Source organism: Anopheles nili, chromosome 2 (genome assembly GCF_943737925.1).
Source record: "Anopheles nili chromosome 2, idAnoNiliSN_F5_01, whole genome shotgun sequence".
Classification (NCBI taxonomy): Eukaryota; Metazoa; Arthropoda; class Insecta; order Diptera; family Culicidae; genus Anopheles; species Anopheles nili.
Window position 1 is genome coordinate 43,330,759 of NC_071291.1, and position 15,945 is coordinate 43,346,703.

The window sequence follows — 15,945 nt, forward strand, 5'->3', positions numbered from 1 at the left end:
AATTCTCGTAAAGGGTCATCACATCCTTAAATTGATCGTGTGATTCAGCTAGAGATATTATGAAAAATAAAATACGTTCTCCCTGCGTTTAAACTTTAAGATTAAGCCACCAATGCGTTTAAGATTAAACCCCTTAACCATCGGCGGCAAATATCATCGGTTTTGTTTGGAAAACCGAACCCACAAAGAAACGGCCAGACGTTTGTTCTTACGGTAGAACCGTAACGCGACCAAATACCCAGCACCAGATGCCAGCTGGCACTTTTTGTTCGTTCTCCATCTTCACCTCCATCTACTAAGGCCACTAGAAACTCCGGAAACACGCTGTCTGGTGCAGGTTTTCCCGCCGACATTCACACAACCGCCCGTCCTTCAGCACTATTCGCAATCCGGCCGCATTTAACCACCCGACAGTTGGCATCACGCACGATCAGCAGCGAAGGCGGTCCGGATCAAAGCCGAAACCGACGCGGCAGCACTTTGGCTGGCTGTGGCCCATCTTCCGGGCTGGGTGCCATTTCCACCGCTCCACTACTCGGCCGGTGTCGTTGCACATTCCGGTTCCGATCCGGTTCAGGGCCCCGTGGTACGGGTACGCGTGTCACAAAAGGACGTTGGCGGCAACTTTATTATTTCCACTTATTTACATACGCCACTCGCGCTACCCAGGCGAAAGGGTTTTCCCTCAGCCCGACTGGTGCGGAAAGTGTGGAAAACTGTCAGCCCGCATTTTCTACGCACCAGGTTTTCACCACGCTGCCTGGGTCTCCACAGTTAGTGCGCCTGTGGGTGGAGGTGTAGGTTCCAGGAGCCTGGATTCTTGCCGGTACGGTGTGAAAGGATATTAGGAAAATGCCGCACCCAAACGTTAGTGCGCCTTTTCGATGGCACTTAGGAGGGGGTGAAAAGAGTAGAAAAAATATGACAAAGAACAGAAAAATGCTAACCGAAGCATGGAAAAAGCGAGTAGGTTTTTTTTTATAGAAACCTAGACGCAGCTTTGAAGCAGCTCATCTAGCACAAGGCTGCTTGCGGCGGTCTCCTTGGAAATTCGAGCCAGCTGGGTCCAGCACACGAAGGGTTTTTGTAAGGACAATTTTAAGAGCCCACTCTTTGAAGGATAATCATTGCTGACGGTTTATCAACGTCAAATGTATGGTGTTTAAAATTTGGACCTGAAACAATGAGCGATTGACAGTTTTATGACAAATGCTTTCATCCTTGTTGTTCTGTAAAATTGTTGTTTCGTAAAATGAATGCATGTTTCGTTTGTTTTACGTTTCCTTATTTCTCCTATAAAATGTGCTGAAGGTTATTTAAGTATATTCTCTCTCTCTCTCACTCTCACACACACACTGTAATAGTACAGCTCTTCTTTTCAACGCGGTTTTCCCCACAAAGGACGCTTTTCCTTCGCTGAGTTTATCCCACGATATCGAGCTGGTTCTTCACCAGCAAAAGGACGATTGTTTCCTAAAAGCACCCTTGGTGTACTCAACATCTTTATGCCTTTCAACGCCACCGAATCCAGCAGCTGCCTATCCCCGGTTTAGCCTGCAAATGGGACTGTGACTTTATCGCTTGTGGTCGCTGCTGTGCTTGAAGCGCCCCTCGAGTTAAAACCTTCATTAAAATGCTTCAGAATGCCGCATGCTGCGCGGCATCTAGGGTTCCCGCTGGGCCCAGCCAACCGAGGGCAACATCCTTGAGACGTTGCACGAGAGCACGAGGACGAGGCATGATTTTCAGTTCCTTAATGACCCCATGGGGAGCTGCAAGACGAAAAGCACCGGCGGTCCCGAGCGGCCGTGCGATTTTTTGTCAATCATTTGTCAATCAACGATCAGCCCACAAGCCGAACAGCTTTCCTTACGCGTCGACAAGAGTTGCCAGTGACAGTGAGCAAGCAGGGAGTGGAAATGGATGCCTATCGAGCTTTCGTTGCTCCAAAAAAGGAACTCAACACTCGACTACACGTGTTGGTGGCAGCTCGGCCTCGGCTAGTGAAGAGGCTTGTGGGTGGAAAATCGACCCAACTCGCCTCGTGCGATGACATGCACTCGTGGTTTCGGGCGCCAAATCAATTTTCTATCGGAGGAAATAAAACAAGCGTCCGGAATGGAAAGTGTCACTTGGGCGACCCCCAGGTGGTGAGTTGTGCAAGGAAAATTAAAAGTTTCCTCCCGAGGCCAAGCGACAGATGGGGAAAGTTTTCCATTTGGGTTTGGAACTGGGATGATGCCGCAAAAACCGATCCATCGCCATCCGCGAACGGAAAAGGATTCATTTTTAATGAACCAATCAAGTATTGTAATGGGTTGCGACATTGGGTCAGTGGCGACGTTTGTCGAGACGTGATTGCAAAATGTTGGTGTTTGTTAGAACAAAAAGCAACGCTTTAATGCTGACGCAGGCGTCGAATGGCGTGAATGTTTTCGTTCACCGAGCGGTTCGAGCTAATAAAGCCATTTATGCAAAACCCGATCACCTTCCTTACGGGAAGGTCAGCGTAAATTGAAGGATTCGTGCGACCGCCAGACCAGAGGAAGCTGCCAGCTGGCAATGAGGGGCCCAAACCAGGGCTCCGTGGTATCGAGAATCAATTATTCAGGCATCGCCGAACGGGCGGTTTGGCGAGGGAGACGCTTGCGGTCGAAAATACGGTCCCATCCAGGTAAGGATCATTAATTATTGCGGTTTTGAACGCGGTTTAAAGGGCTTCGCTCCTTATCGCGCGTCGAAGCGAGGCTGGACCTACACCGGCGCTGGATGGATGAGGCTTTGTTTGGGTGGCCTGAAATATGGCTCATCAGCTTCGCCGGATTGGAGCTGATGAAAGCAATTTACGTGCTTAATTCAGCATTTTAATGTTCCAAGAAGTGAAATCGAATTATTGATGCCGGAACGAGGCTTGGCTGTGGATGTTTATTTTTGGCTTTTCAGCGATTTTGTCGGTCATATCATTCACCAGATGTTTTGAGGGAGTTTATCTCTGTTAGTATGATGTATTTTATAGAACTTCACACTGAAATTCTCAAAAACTAATAAGGAGTAAACCTCATTTGAAAGATATTGAAAAAGAAAAAAAAATGAAGCGATATTTGATTACTTTTATAGACCGATCAATTGTACATCTAAATTTAAATGTTGTTTTTGAAATTTGTACACAAGTAGCAGAATGTATTTGATACCTATTATCAGCCTATTTTAGTCAATTAGACGATTTGTAAAAGCTTTTTAATTCACGATTACTTCAGCGTGTTTGCGATTGATACAATGTAAAGAATTCACCTCATAGTGCAACCGGAGATAAAAAAATACTAACATTTCTTAAAGACTCGTTTATCCAGCTCCCCATTCGTGAGGCATCGCACTTCCCTAGAGCTGTTTGGTGTAGCGTAAAATTAAATATTTGTTCATTTCAGATTGTGCAGCTGCTTCCGTCGGAACTCGTTTCTCTTTCACTCAGTCCAGCATACGAAGCGTTTCCAGCTTGTCGGCGCACATTCAAACACAAAAGAAATCATTTGGAGCTTCGCTTGCTGTGCCGCTGCAAAGTACCCAAGGTAAACATACCGCACCCGGAGACGGTTTGTTGAAATTAGACGAATCTCAGCCAGTTTGCCGATCGATCGAGCGCTGGAAAGGTAGTGAATCGGAGGGACGTGAAGCAACAAAAATAAAACCTTAAATGCCTTTGCCCACGAGCTCGAAACGGAGCGTGAATAACAAATTGTTTGTCGTTCCGTTTCGCAAAAAGATGCGCCTGTCGAGTGGGGCACGACGTGCCAGGAGTTATCCGCCATCGGTTTGCTTTTATTTGCTAAGTTCCTCCTGCTTGGCGGCTGGCCGGAACTGGCTGCAATCGATGGCATGGAAGTGCACTTAGGTCGGTGAATGCACCAGTCGTCCACAATCAATCAGCCCGCTAACCGGGTTCGATTGACGTACTCCGTCGGAAGCGTTCCGTGCTTCCTTCGGGCGGTTTTCAAAGACGCCTTTTTCCCATTGTTACGAGAGCATCCGGTGGCGTATCTCTCGATGTTCTTGCTGACCGCTTGCTTGCTGTTGTTGGACGTCTTGTTGGACCGTATGTTGTTCCGGTCCGTGTAATGGATTTTCTTAAGATGGGGAAACAGGGAACAAAAGGGCCGACCGTAAAGCCGGACACCTTCCACGCAGCCTAGGAGCGCTTTATGTTGTTTACCCAAGGGAGAGTCCCAAGCGGAAGGAGTGTTCCGGCTTTCTATATATATATGTGTGTGTGCGTATGTGTGCTAGTACACATTGCAAGTGCCAGTAACGAGGGAAATAATTACAACGCCCAACAGAACGTTTGGCATTATGACGCCGCTAGACAGCGTTATGGACATTTCCTGGCCGAAGCGGCTTCGATACCAACCATCTTAACGAGTGTAGCCAAGACCAGCCGGTAGTCCTTCTAATCTCTATTTGTTGTGAAGAGTTATGATGTGGGAGTGAGTGTGTTTGATTATGGTCAGGGTTTGGAGCGGTATAATCCAATATAGAGTAGAATATTATACAGGAAGTGATTTTTTTTAAATACGAATAATAGAGAAATACGACGGTTGGTACTTCTTCGAGTTTCTTTTCTGTTCCTTTAATGGATCATTTGGATCATTTAGATTAAACTAATGAAATCATAGTTGGAAGTAAGCTCAACCCACCGAGTAAACTGTTTAAAAAGATTAACGAACGAAGGATTGTTAGCGAAAAACAAAAAAACGAATAAGAAAGCGGAAAGTGATCGTTCGTCGATGCGAATAAAACGAAAGACTCATTAAGCGACGAACCCGTTTCCGGTGGATGATCGTGAATAAATAGCTTGAATATTGAATGTGAACAGACCGAACAATTCTCGCAAGCATGTTAGATATACGCATGGTTTAAGTTAAGACATTCGTGATGAAGCATTGATGGTATTTATTAAGCGTCGTTGCTTTATCGCAAGCTGTGGGAATTTCGTGTGGAACAAAACCGTTTGAGAATAGATGCGTTGATTTGTAAACCATCACCGTTTTGTATATTTGCTCATACAAATATCATTATAATAAATAAATTGTAACCATCACCACTAAAGATTTAAATCTTTGGTTGTTGCGAAGAAAGGCTCTCCATGGGAATATATTTATTCTCATAATCGTTACATTTAAGCATGCATGGAGTGTGTGTTAAAATTGTACGTAAACCATCGTGACCGTTCCATCGAATTTAGGCATTCAATTTGTGCCAGGACATATTAGATAATTTCATTTCCTTTTAAAGGACATTAACGTTCACGCTAAATGACACGCACCAACGGAAATCCATGCTGCAAAAGCCCAAGGAATATTGCATTTTCAATTTTGCGTGTCGAATAGGGATAACGGGAAAAAATCCACCTCCGGGGTGGAGAATGTGAATGTGCCAGCCGCCAAATTCTATTTGCTCAATAATCGAGCACCGAACCGCAATAATTAGGAAAGCCTACCGATTCGTGGTGAACCCTGGAATACTGCGGCCTGCCAGTGAAGGGATCGCAGTCGGCCCGGAACTGGTGCGCGAAACGAATGATAAAATCGATCGGAAATGTAAATGTAATATTAATTAACATATCGCTAATTGCTACCCGGCCCGCTTGATGACACATCGACGGATGGAAGGTCCTGGAGAAGGATTTGCTGCAACGTTGCCTTGTTGAATTTTAAAGTTTTGCACGCTACCGCCCCCAAGCGGTGAGCGTTGGAAGGATGGAAAATGATCGCAAATTATATTATGACATGCGAGAGGGCAACATCACAGCAACAACAAGCGGTTTTGCTAATGGTGCCCGATGGCATCTGTACCTTTTTTTTGCTGTGTAGAATGCTTCACTTGAACGGACAGAGTGAGTGTTTTTCCACTCTGGCACTTTTCGCTCATTTAAACATTATAAAATACTGTGGAAAGGCAGCGAAGGCTTTGTTGGGAATGCGTTCATTACACGGCAAGGATAATGATATACAGGAAAACGGGAAAAATAAAGTCGTTGAAATCACGCGTTATTTAAATGCAGTCTAACGCACACGATATCTTGCTACGGCTACATTGCAACCGCTTCTACGCTGTTCCCTTTGTGATACGCGCACCTACGGGGTTTTTTTTACCAATGTACGCTCGTCCCCTTTGCCTACGGGGTTTTTTTTATTTAACCAATGTACGTTGCCGTATGTGGTTATGAATGTTTGGTGTAGGTTCTGTGCAAATAGTATGCTTGCATTGGCGTTGTTTGCTAGAGCTGTTGTAAAACAATCACCGATGAATTCGCCCACGTCCATGATTGTGCAAATATGACGCGATAATTAACTATTTTAATCCAATTATTTGCATCCAATTTAATTCCGCTCAAGATTTGCTCGGACGTGCCTGTACTAAACGTGCTTCGTGTTTGGCGTTTAATAAATTAATTAACAGGTAATCGAATGAAATTTCTGTTCGGATCTTTTTTATTTAACCCTATCGGCATGCCATACCCATCATGTAAAGCTACTCGATTATGTGGCCAGCCTCAATTGGCCTGAACGTTTATGTGCGATTATGAATAATGTTTTTTATACTTGGAAAAGCTAGGAATGTATTCTGGTTGTTTTATAACCTACAAGAGAATACAAAGCACCACGTATAAATGTTAGCATCAATCGGATTGAGAACAGTATTAGTATTATTTTCAATGTTGTAATATTTTATTTAAATAATCGGTAAGCTCTTGTAATATGCATTGACGCCAGATGTAACTGTTCTATTCTTCGTTGTTCAGAATTATTGAAACAAACGACGAACATGCCCATTATTAGATGAGAATTATATTCACTAAATAGCGTGAATTCCGCTACTAGTTCTCCAAAAGTGTTGATAAATGTCATCCAAACTCTATCGATTGATTACTTCTACATTATGTGGCCCTCTCGTTCTTGTTGGTGTTTTCTTTTGCTGTAAAGAAAACGACAAACTTTAACGTTTAACGTCGACGAGAAATAGAAGAAAAAGTTCAACGACCAACCCACCCGCGAAGAAGAAGGAGACGATTTTCGTCGATTCATTCCGGAAAGCAATAAATCTTGGCCGAAGCGTGATAAGTGACGCCGTCACCGTGTCCTTCAGCGTAGCCGTCGCTACCATCATCGTGGCCATTTTGACAGATCACGAGACCCGCCACCGGTCGTGATTGCGCCACCGGCAATTTGATGCCGGAATTTTCGAGGCACCGTCGCTCAATCATCCCATCAACCGCACGCTCGGCAAGGATCCGGTCCGGTGGTGAACGGCGTTCCGTTCGCCGGCATGGCAAGCCCGGGGTGATAAAGTAATGAAGTATCGCCACATATTTTCCACCCCCTTCGCAGTGGGTGTGAAGCGCACGAGTGTGTCAAGCGCGATAGATACATTATCGCCGTGATTAATCTTAATCTTTTTTTCATTGAATTTTGACATATTTTCCACTCCACCGGTCCGGTGGCAGTCCGGTGGAAAATCCTTTCGCTGATAAGGCGCCCTGGTGGAAATGATCCTGGCGCCGCAAGTTTGTCAATCCTTTCTTGGTTGCACACAGCAAAGAGTCCACCGTATGGGGGGCCTATCAACAAATGACCATTTCTCTACCATGGCCACCCACGCGGTAGGGGATTTTCCACTCGCACCATAAATAACCGAGAGCTCGAGGCCACCACGGAAACGGACGCGAAACCGGAACGCTAGAGAGGGCGATCTGATCTGAGCGACCGATTGTGAACCGAAACATTCCATTATGGCGAATGGCAGGCGGCTTTTTTTTTGCGCTTTTCCCTCCTTGCACTCCGCCTGCCATTCTTGTCCCTCTTCTCTGCGGTGGTCGCTTTTTCGAATCCATTAGAAAATACACATTTCTTTCGGGGGTTTTTCACACCCACACCCATCACTGCACGCTGGTGATTGCCGGGCCAGGGAAAGCACCATAATGCTTTCCGACTACCGTTCCGGCCCGTATTCCGTTTGCCTTTCTAGCCCCCCCCCCCCCCCCCCCCACCCGCCGATCCGTGCGCGACAACTTCACTTTTCGCAAAGTGCCACACCGGGAAAATCCATTCCGAATTGGGCTCGAAAAAGGAATGAGCCGCGTTTGTGGGACCGCTGTCATATCACGCGTTCGCCATTACTTGCCCATCCACGGGCCACACACACACATGCACGCACGCGCCGGGTATTAGCGCGACGTGCACGAGTTATGTAATCGCATTTGGTACCGGGGGTTTTCGAGGTTGGCTGACGCACGGATGTGGGACATTTTCGGTGGAGAAAGGAAACCCACTACCATGGGTGGTGTGCTGGGGCAGATGATTTAGCACCGGGATATGGGATGCGTGCATTACCGACGTGCGTTGGGATGAGACTTAGTTCGTAATACTTTTCCTCGAGCCGGAACCGTGCCGTGGTAGCCGTCTGCAACCGGACTGGCCGGTAAGCCTCCATGCTCGATGCTAATGCGTGCGAGACGGAATTAATTGGCGCTCGGGGCCACATTTTTGCCGAAGCTTCAGTCTCGCAGCAAAGCCGATTATCGCTCGGGATGAATTTCAATAATTGTTGTTTGATGTGAGTGTGCTTTGTGTCGAATCGTGACGGGAAATAAATGGTGCACGTTGAGGCGTGAGTTGTGCTGCTATTCGGTGAGGGGATTACGGTTTAAAGCATGCGTCGCGATGCAACTGGGCGAATCGAAGAGCTGAACTCGAACCGGGAAGTGACTGAGAATGTGCCTTCAAATTGTTGCAAAGGCAGAGATTAGCTCGATTTGCAGGCGGAGATTTGATTGGAGATAAATTACGATATAAATGTGGTTGATTGAGCTGTCGAAATGATGTTTTAGCATCGAACCGCTCGTTGCGAGGATATATACGCTCTATTTCAGCTGTTCTGTTGAATGCGGATAATTAATTCGACTACTGGCGAATGCTACTGGACATTTTCCAAACGTAATCCGAGGGAAACGCGAAATACAAACATTCCATTTGAAATCCTTTCAGTCACAAATATCCAAAACGTTATAAATGACAATCAATTTTGATAATGCAAAATAATATCACCAAAAACGTCAAACTTATTGCAAGCGTCTTGACGAAGGTTCGAGAGAGGAATTGATAATCTTTCCACCGCAAACAACGCTCCAGGGGCGCGTACCAGGGCCTTATTAATAACTCGACAACCTTTCGAAATCCTTGCCAACACTTTCATCGCCATTAGGCGCACGAAAGATGGCGTTTCGGTGTCTGTGACAATCATGAGGCAATCATCCATCAACGAACCCTAATCGCTTGCCTTTGGTTGCGTGGCAACGTGTCAAATCATAATTGTCGTCTATTTCTAGCTTGATCCTTTTTTTTTTTGGAATATTTTTTACGAATCTTTCTGCTTCTGAGCAAGCTCGCTTTTACCAATCGTCTTCGGAATGGGTTGAAAATCGTGCCCCGGGTGCGTATTAATTGCGCAGCAAGTAGTGTCTTCGGAATTGTTTTTTTTAACCGTTTTCTAGCCCGAGCTATTTCCATCTCACTGCTCGCGGGGGTGATGGATTCGAGCGAATGATAAAAGAAAATAATAAAAAAATTCCCGTTACGTTGCCCTGCGCTCGGCGCACATGATCGATGGGGAAAGTTTGGGGTTTGGGTTTTCGCAATGGGCTCGCGGCAGATCCAACGGGGTTGGTTTGTGATTTGGGCCACTAATTTATAAGAAACACGCAAAAGGGATGCTAATAAGCCGAGTGACAATCCGCGGGCCCGGGTGCAGCGATTCGTTATCCAACACCGGCGTTAGGTTTGTGTGTGTGTGTGTTTTTTCCCCCCAGCTATTATTCATAACGCTAACGTTCCCGGCCGGCGTCCACCGCGAGGACATTGCGCAAGGAGCAACAACAGTAATGAGTGAGTAAAAAAATATAATGTATTAGAAGAATGGGCCTTCATTTTCGGAGGAGTTTCTCTCGCCACAGACGAAGCAAGAGAAAGCAGATTAAACGCGAAGAAATAATAGATAAAAGCGGCAGCGTTGGAGATCCAACGAAAGGCAACCGTTTTAGAGGACGCCTGAGCTCGAGCGTTCGCACGATCAGATGACAATGTTTTCAGGCATTCTTGCAACATTCATAGCAGCTGTGGAGAGGAAGGACCGAGGATAATCTGTCAGGAAGTCGGTCTGTGCCTTTTCTGTTATTATTTCTCCACGCGGCAGTATTCTCTTGATAATTTGTGTGTGTGTGTGTTTGTCGACAAAAAATCTTTTCATCATTAAGCCACGCATTTTTGCTAAGCCCTCGTGGGAGCTGTGAAAGGTCCATCTTCCCTCGGGCGGTGGGAGACTAAGCAAAAAAGTTCGTCAAAAATTTGTATGTAATCTATTATTAACATTTGGGCCGTCCATGTCGGATTGTTTGGGTTCTTTGCGTCGAGTTACGGTCTGTGTGCGCCTCTGGGTGCCATCATGCCAGTTCGGTTCGCGTGCTCATTCCTCGCTAGTAGCTCGTATTACCTTTTTGCTCGCTTGCCAGAGTTCATAATGTTCATTCAGATGTCTGAAAACCGACGCCTCCCAACGGTGGGGCAATTAATCTCGACTCGTCTTCTCGTACTGGCTCCTGACGATTATCGCCAGTAGCTGCATACGGTTGATGAGAAACCGCTGGAAAATTGTCCTACAAGCGTTGAAGCGATGCAACGACAGCAGAATGACGGAAGGATTTACCAGACGAATAAAGGCAAAATCCCGGTCCTCGAGAGGTGTATCTCATGGGGGCCATTGTGATGAGCTGTGCTGGTAGAAAACAAGCCAAAATGCGTTTCCCTGGAATCTCCCACAACTTCGTCAAAACTCCAATGGCCAATAATTCGCGGGCTGTAATCACACCCGTTCCGTACAGCTTCATTGTTCGTTCGAACAAACCTGGAAGTTGCCATTAACTGCGTTTCAGTTGCTTTCCACAAGCGAGGGAGTTTCTGTACAGTTTCGCAGCACTTGCTCTGATTTCCTTCGAGAAATGCTCCGCTCGATGGTTTTCCCTGCACTCTCTGGTGGCGTATTCCATTGATGGCTACCCACTCTCTGACACAATAAGTCATAATATCGTAGCCGGGCAATATCATTTGATGCTTCGACATTCAACACACGCCATCGTGGTTGAAGGGAGGAGTTTTTTTTTCCGAGAAGGATGTTTTATTCAGAAACATATAGGAGAGTGGGCCTAATGCTTGGCTGGCACATGTATGCATTTACGTTGATTACGGTGATTGGTAGGCCCGAAGTGTATTTAAAGCATTGAAAGTGCCGCCCCAATCGAGCCACGAGGGACCTACGATTCCGGGAAGAAAAAAAGGTGCTATTAGTTGGGAGGCGATTTTTTTATCAAAAGTAATCGTATTTAGTGTAATTACAGTAACTTTTGGGGTAGCTAGGAAGGACTGTTTGATGGTATAATGATTGGTTTTTTTTTTAAATAGCTTCCTTCAATGATGGTCTGGAAAATTCTATTTCAAAATGGAAAACCCGTTTCAAGGAGTTCACTAAATAATAATGCGTTGTGCGGTTCATTTCCTCAAGGGGCTTTAAAAGCATGTCCTTTTTTATAGCATCCCATGCGATGCATACTTTTCATGTTTTCTAAGAGTTGCAGAGGTTTTTTAAAGCTTCGTAAACCTTTTCCTACTTTTTACCCCTGGCTTCGAGAGAGCCTTCAGGGATTGCTGAAAATTGTTCATTTTTCCTACATTCAATTACAGTTCCTCACAATCGACGTGTAATTGCACGAGATTGTAAAACTTCTCACCGACCGGCAAACTCCTGCCGAAACTAAAACCAGCGATGGTCCGAACGGCTCGTCGAACGAACTCCTCAAGCTGCAACCATCAACGGCGCAAGTGTCGTTTTCCAAATGCGAAAGTGATCGCATCCCGTACCACCTCTCCCGCTGCTGTCACCTCTAGACCGCTGGAAAACTAGAACCGGGGTACAAATTTCGAATGAAGCCGCTTCCGAGCGTATTTGCGCCATGACCCCATCGTTCGGATCTACGCAAGAGACAATAGTTTCAATTAGGATAAAGTTTCACGCTGCATCACGGCACGGTTGGTTGAAAATCGAGCAGAGCGGGCGTGTGTCCGCTGGCAGGACGCAGTCGTTAACTCTTTTCAGTCCGGGTTGGCGCTGGAAATCCGGTTTCCCGGGGATCACGACTCGGCAAGATAACCCCAGCTAACTCCGTGGCCAGGCAGCCGGTCCGCGGGTGGGTGACGATAAAGTTGAGCCGTTTTGATTGGATGACAACATCTTTTCCTGGTTCCGGCAGGATGGAACCCGGGAAATCCTGTTCGTCCTTTTGTACGAACTCCCCCGGGATCGGCGGATGCGGGCTGTATGGCATCGGTATAGTAGCCGGGGACTCGGTACAGGCAAAGAACACCCGATCAGATGAGGCTTGTGACCATTTTTGGGGGCGTCGATGGACGATCGAGGCAGAGTGTAGTCGTTGTGGATACGGAAGCGAACTCATTCAAAACAAAGAGCGAAAAAAAAAATATAATACTACCCACCCATCAGCCCAACTCGATCGGGGTGAAAGTTTTCGTTCTCGTGTTGAAGAGTGAATTAATTAGCTCGACCAACCCGGGAGGGGTCCCAATTCCGGACCGGACGAACTGGCACGTTCTCTGGCCGACTGCTGTCGGTGTGTTTCAGCAATCGCGGTTCACAGAATACGTTCGAGCACCGTTGTCTATTATAGCACCGTGAAAGATTACATCCTTGACGGCGATAAATGAACAAAAACGCAAAAGTTTACATCGTTTGGATGCAGGTTGTTCAAGTTTATGGTGCGTAAGTAAATATGTTTTCGCACATGTTGGTAAAAAAGAAATAAAAAATGTATATGCTTTCACATATCGTTTGTAAAGTGGTACAATATAGCCGATATAGCAGTAGTTTATAGTTTCCGATATGAAAATATCTGTCATTATAGCAGCAAACCAAGATTCATGAACCAAAATTTTCACTTTCAAAATAAGAGTAAAACAAAGGCTGCAATAGAATAGCAATTTGCACCAGAACCCGATCTGATTACTTGCTAAAAAAAGTAGGCTGCAAAAACGCGCAAATTTCCATGGAAACCGTTTAAGCAACAGAGGGCATTGCTAGCATTCAGCGGAAAATAAATCTCCCCCTAACTTGTGTCGTTTTTATTTCGATTTACGGACCATTTTCTCGGCACAAGGCCAACGAACGAATCTGGCCATTTCATTCACTTAACGCGCGGCAGCAGCAGCAGTAGCCTCAAGCGCAACCCAACGATCAGTAAAGAATGGTCTGTTTATGCGGGATTATGTGTAACGGTCGTACAAATCGTATACATTTCCGGGCCGGCTTTTGTTTGCCATTTCACTTTAGACCGTGCGCGCGAACCACCCGCGTGTTGTGGCCATCCTGGCGGGACAGGGTGTGTGAATTCATTAAATGTAATCCTCTCTGCATGGGGTAACGCGTCCCGGGCCCATTCCGATCCCTGAGCTGATGATGTTCGGATTGATGCTCCGCTTTCTTGTGATGTTTCCGGAGCGATTCCGATCGGGTAACCAAACGCGCCGCTTTGATTCTCTGCCCCTCACGCTGGTGGCCCGGTTTTTCATTAAACTAATGAATTTTCCATAAAAATAAGATTTATCTTTCGCTAAGCAAACGTACGACGTTACCCACGCTCCAGGAGCCCTTGCTATTAGGCGCCATTTTTATGCCACAATTTACGCCTGTCCAAGGGGTGGGTGGCTTTTCCGGCCAGTCCAGTCGAAGCCCTTCCGCGCGATTGGGACGATTCGTTTGGGTTGAGTAATTTCTCGTTCCCCTGCGAGCCCAGAACGGTGAAGAAATCCAATAAAATGGACATTTTCTTTCTCCCCGCCAATGGTGGTGAGGTAATAAAGCAGAGCGCAGGTGGTGGATACGACGCGTGGGCCGGGTGGGTGGGTGGTCTCAGGAATGACTGGGGTAACTTTGCAACAGACCCCTGGTCCACTGTTACCTCCCGCTACCTCAGGGACACGCGAAGTGCGCATGAAAAATTGGCCTTTCGGCTTCAATTTCTGGCAATTGATTTTTATAGCGGTGTCCGTTCGGGCTTGTCGGCTCACATTAGCGTTAAAGGACCGAAAAAAAAGGACGGCTCACATTAGCGGTGGGAGGCCGGAACAGGCGATATGGCAACACTGTTTGGTGCAAGCTGCAAAACTTTAAACATTTGGCTCTTTTGTTTTACAGCTTTTTGCTCACGGCGCATTGAGTGTACGTGAAACATCAACCTGTTTCATCTGATGGCGTGGAGTTTTCTTAAAGCATTGCATTTGAACATTTAATAAATATATTTTCTTCTCGTACGCATAACACCCTGAAGTTAGGCAACCCGCTAAACGCTTCCTAATGCTCGCATTTTTTACGCCGAAAATCTGCCCACTTTTGCTGGCAAACTCTCAAGCGCGAACTCTCGCACCAACCTAAGGCGCTAGAAAACGCGAAAAAAGAAAAGCATTGACACACGACCACCAGTGCAGTGGGCGGGCGTTGAAAATGAGCCTCTTTGAAGAGGGTGTCAGTAATGTGGCCCAGCAGGAAATGAAACACGCATAAATTCGGTGCCGCTTTTCTTTTTTCTCTCGAGGGTTTTGTGCTTTTTCCGGATGATGGCCCGTGAACCAGTGTTCCGCCCCTACAGGACGTAGGCAGTAGGCATTATGCTCATGAGCACCCCCCAGACGGGTGCGCCCTTGATGGGTGCTTTGCATTATCTAATAAATTATAAAACTTTAGCCCTCCAGCGAAGCGGTCCGTTTGCGCGGACCGTCCGTAAAAAAAACGAAACGCGTCCCAGCGTACCGGCGGGTGGTGGTGATATTATTTTAAATTAAATTGAAATTTATCAGCCATTTAAACGAGCACCAGCATGGTGTGCACACACCATCCGCTGAACGACAAATGGCCCTTGGCACCCCCGTGTGTGTGTGCGCCATGTGCTGACATTGATTCCGGCGATACTTTTCTATTGCCAGCTTTATCGACGAGTAAGCCGCCGGTGCCGTTTGTGCATTGGATAGCAATTTGCCTGTCAAATTGGTCTTGTTCCATTATCCCGCGCATTAGCGAGAGTCTCTTCCTGGACAGGCGGTGGTTCGCAATAAACGGTGGTTCAATAAATCCCTTCCCAGCTCAATCGGGCTCCTGTAGCGAAGGATCAAAAGGACAACTGCGCTGGTTCAGGTTGGAATCGTGCGTTTCGATACGCGTGCGCTCGTACGATGCGATGTTTGGCATTAGCGGGCGATTTATTTATCACCTACGAGCCCGGGACTAGTCGAGCTTTGGAGCGATCGATTATTTGCCACCTTGGGGGTTTTCGTTTGGCCGGTTAGGGAGCGCTGGTAGCGCGGCGATCGAATAGGATGATATTTATCAATTTACATTCGCACACACGCTGGCCGAAAAGCGGTTCGCTTGAGCATTTGCTTGTGGAGGCGATGTTTTTTTTGTCACTTTTCTTGTGTGCTCTCGATCGATCGCCGAGCCGGTCGTAAACCGGCACCGGCCAGATCCCACGTCCTGCAGGATATTTAGCTAGCGAGCAGACGGGCTCGTTTCCGCCGAATGATGGTGCAATATAAATGCGTTCAATCGGTTTGAGTGAGCTCATCGTTTGCATGCCTTGCTTTTTCCATTCATCTTCTTTCCATTGTTCTGTCCCTTTTTTTATTCTCTTCACTTGGTTTCCTCAAGAAATGAAAACGAATGCAAACGATACGGCCAACCCAACCAGCCCGGCTGTCCCGGTGGACAGGATCACGGAGGCGCAGCGTAACAGCGTGTGGCAAAGGATTTTGGATCTCGGTGTGTGCGGGATTGCGAAGG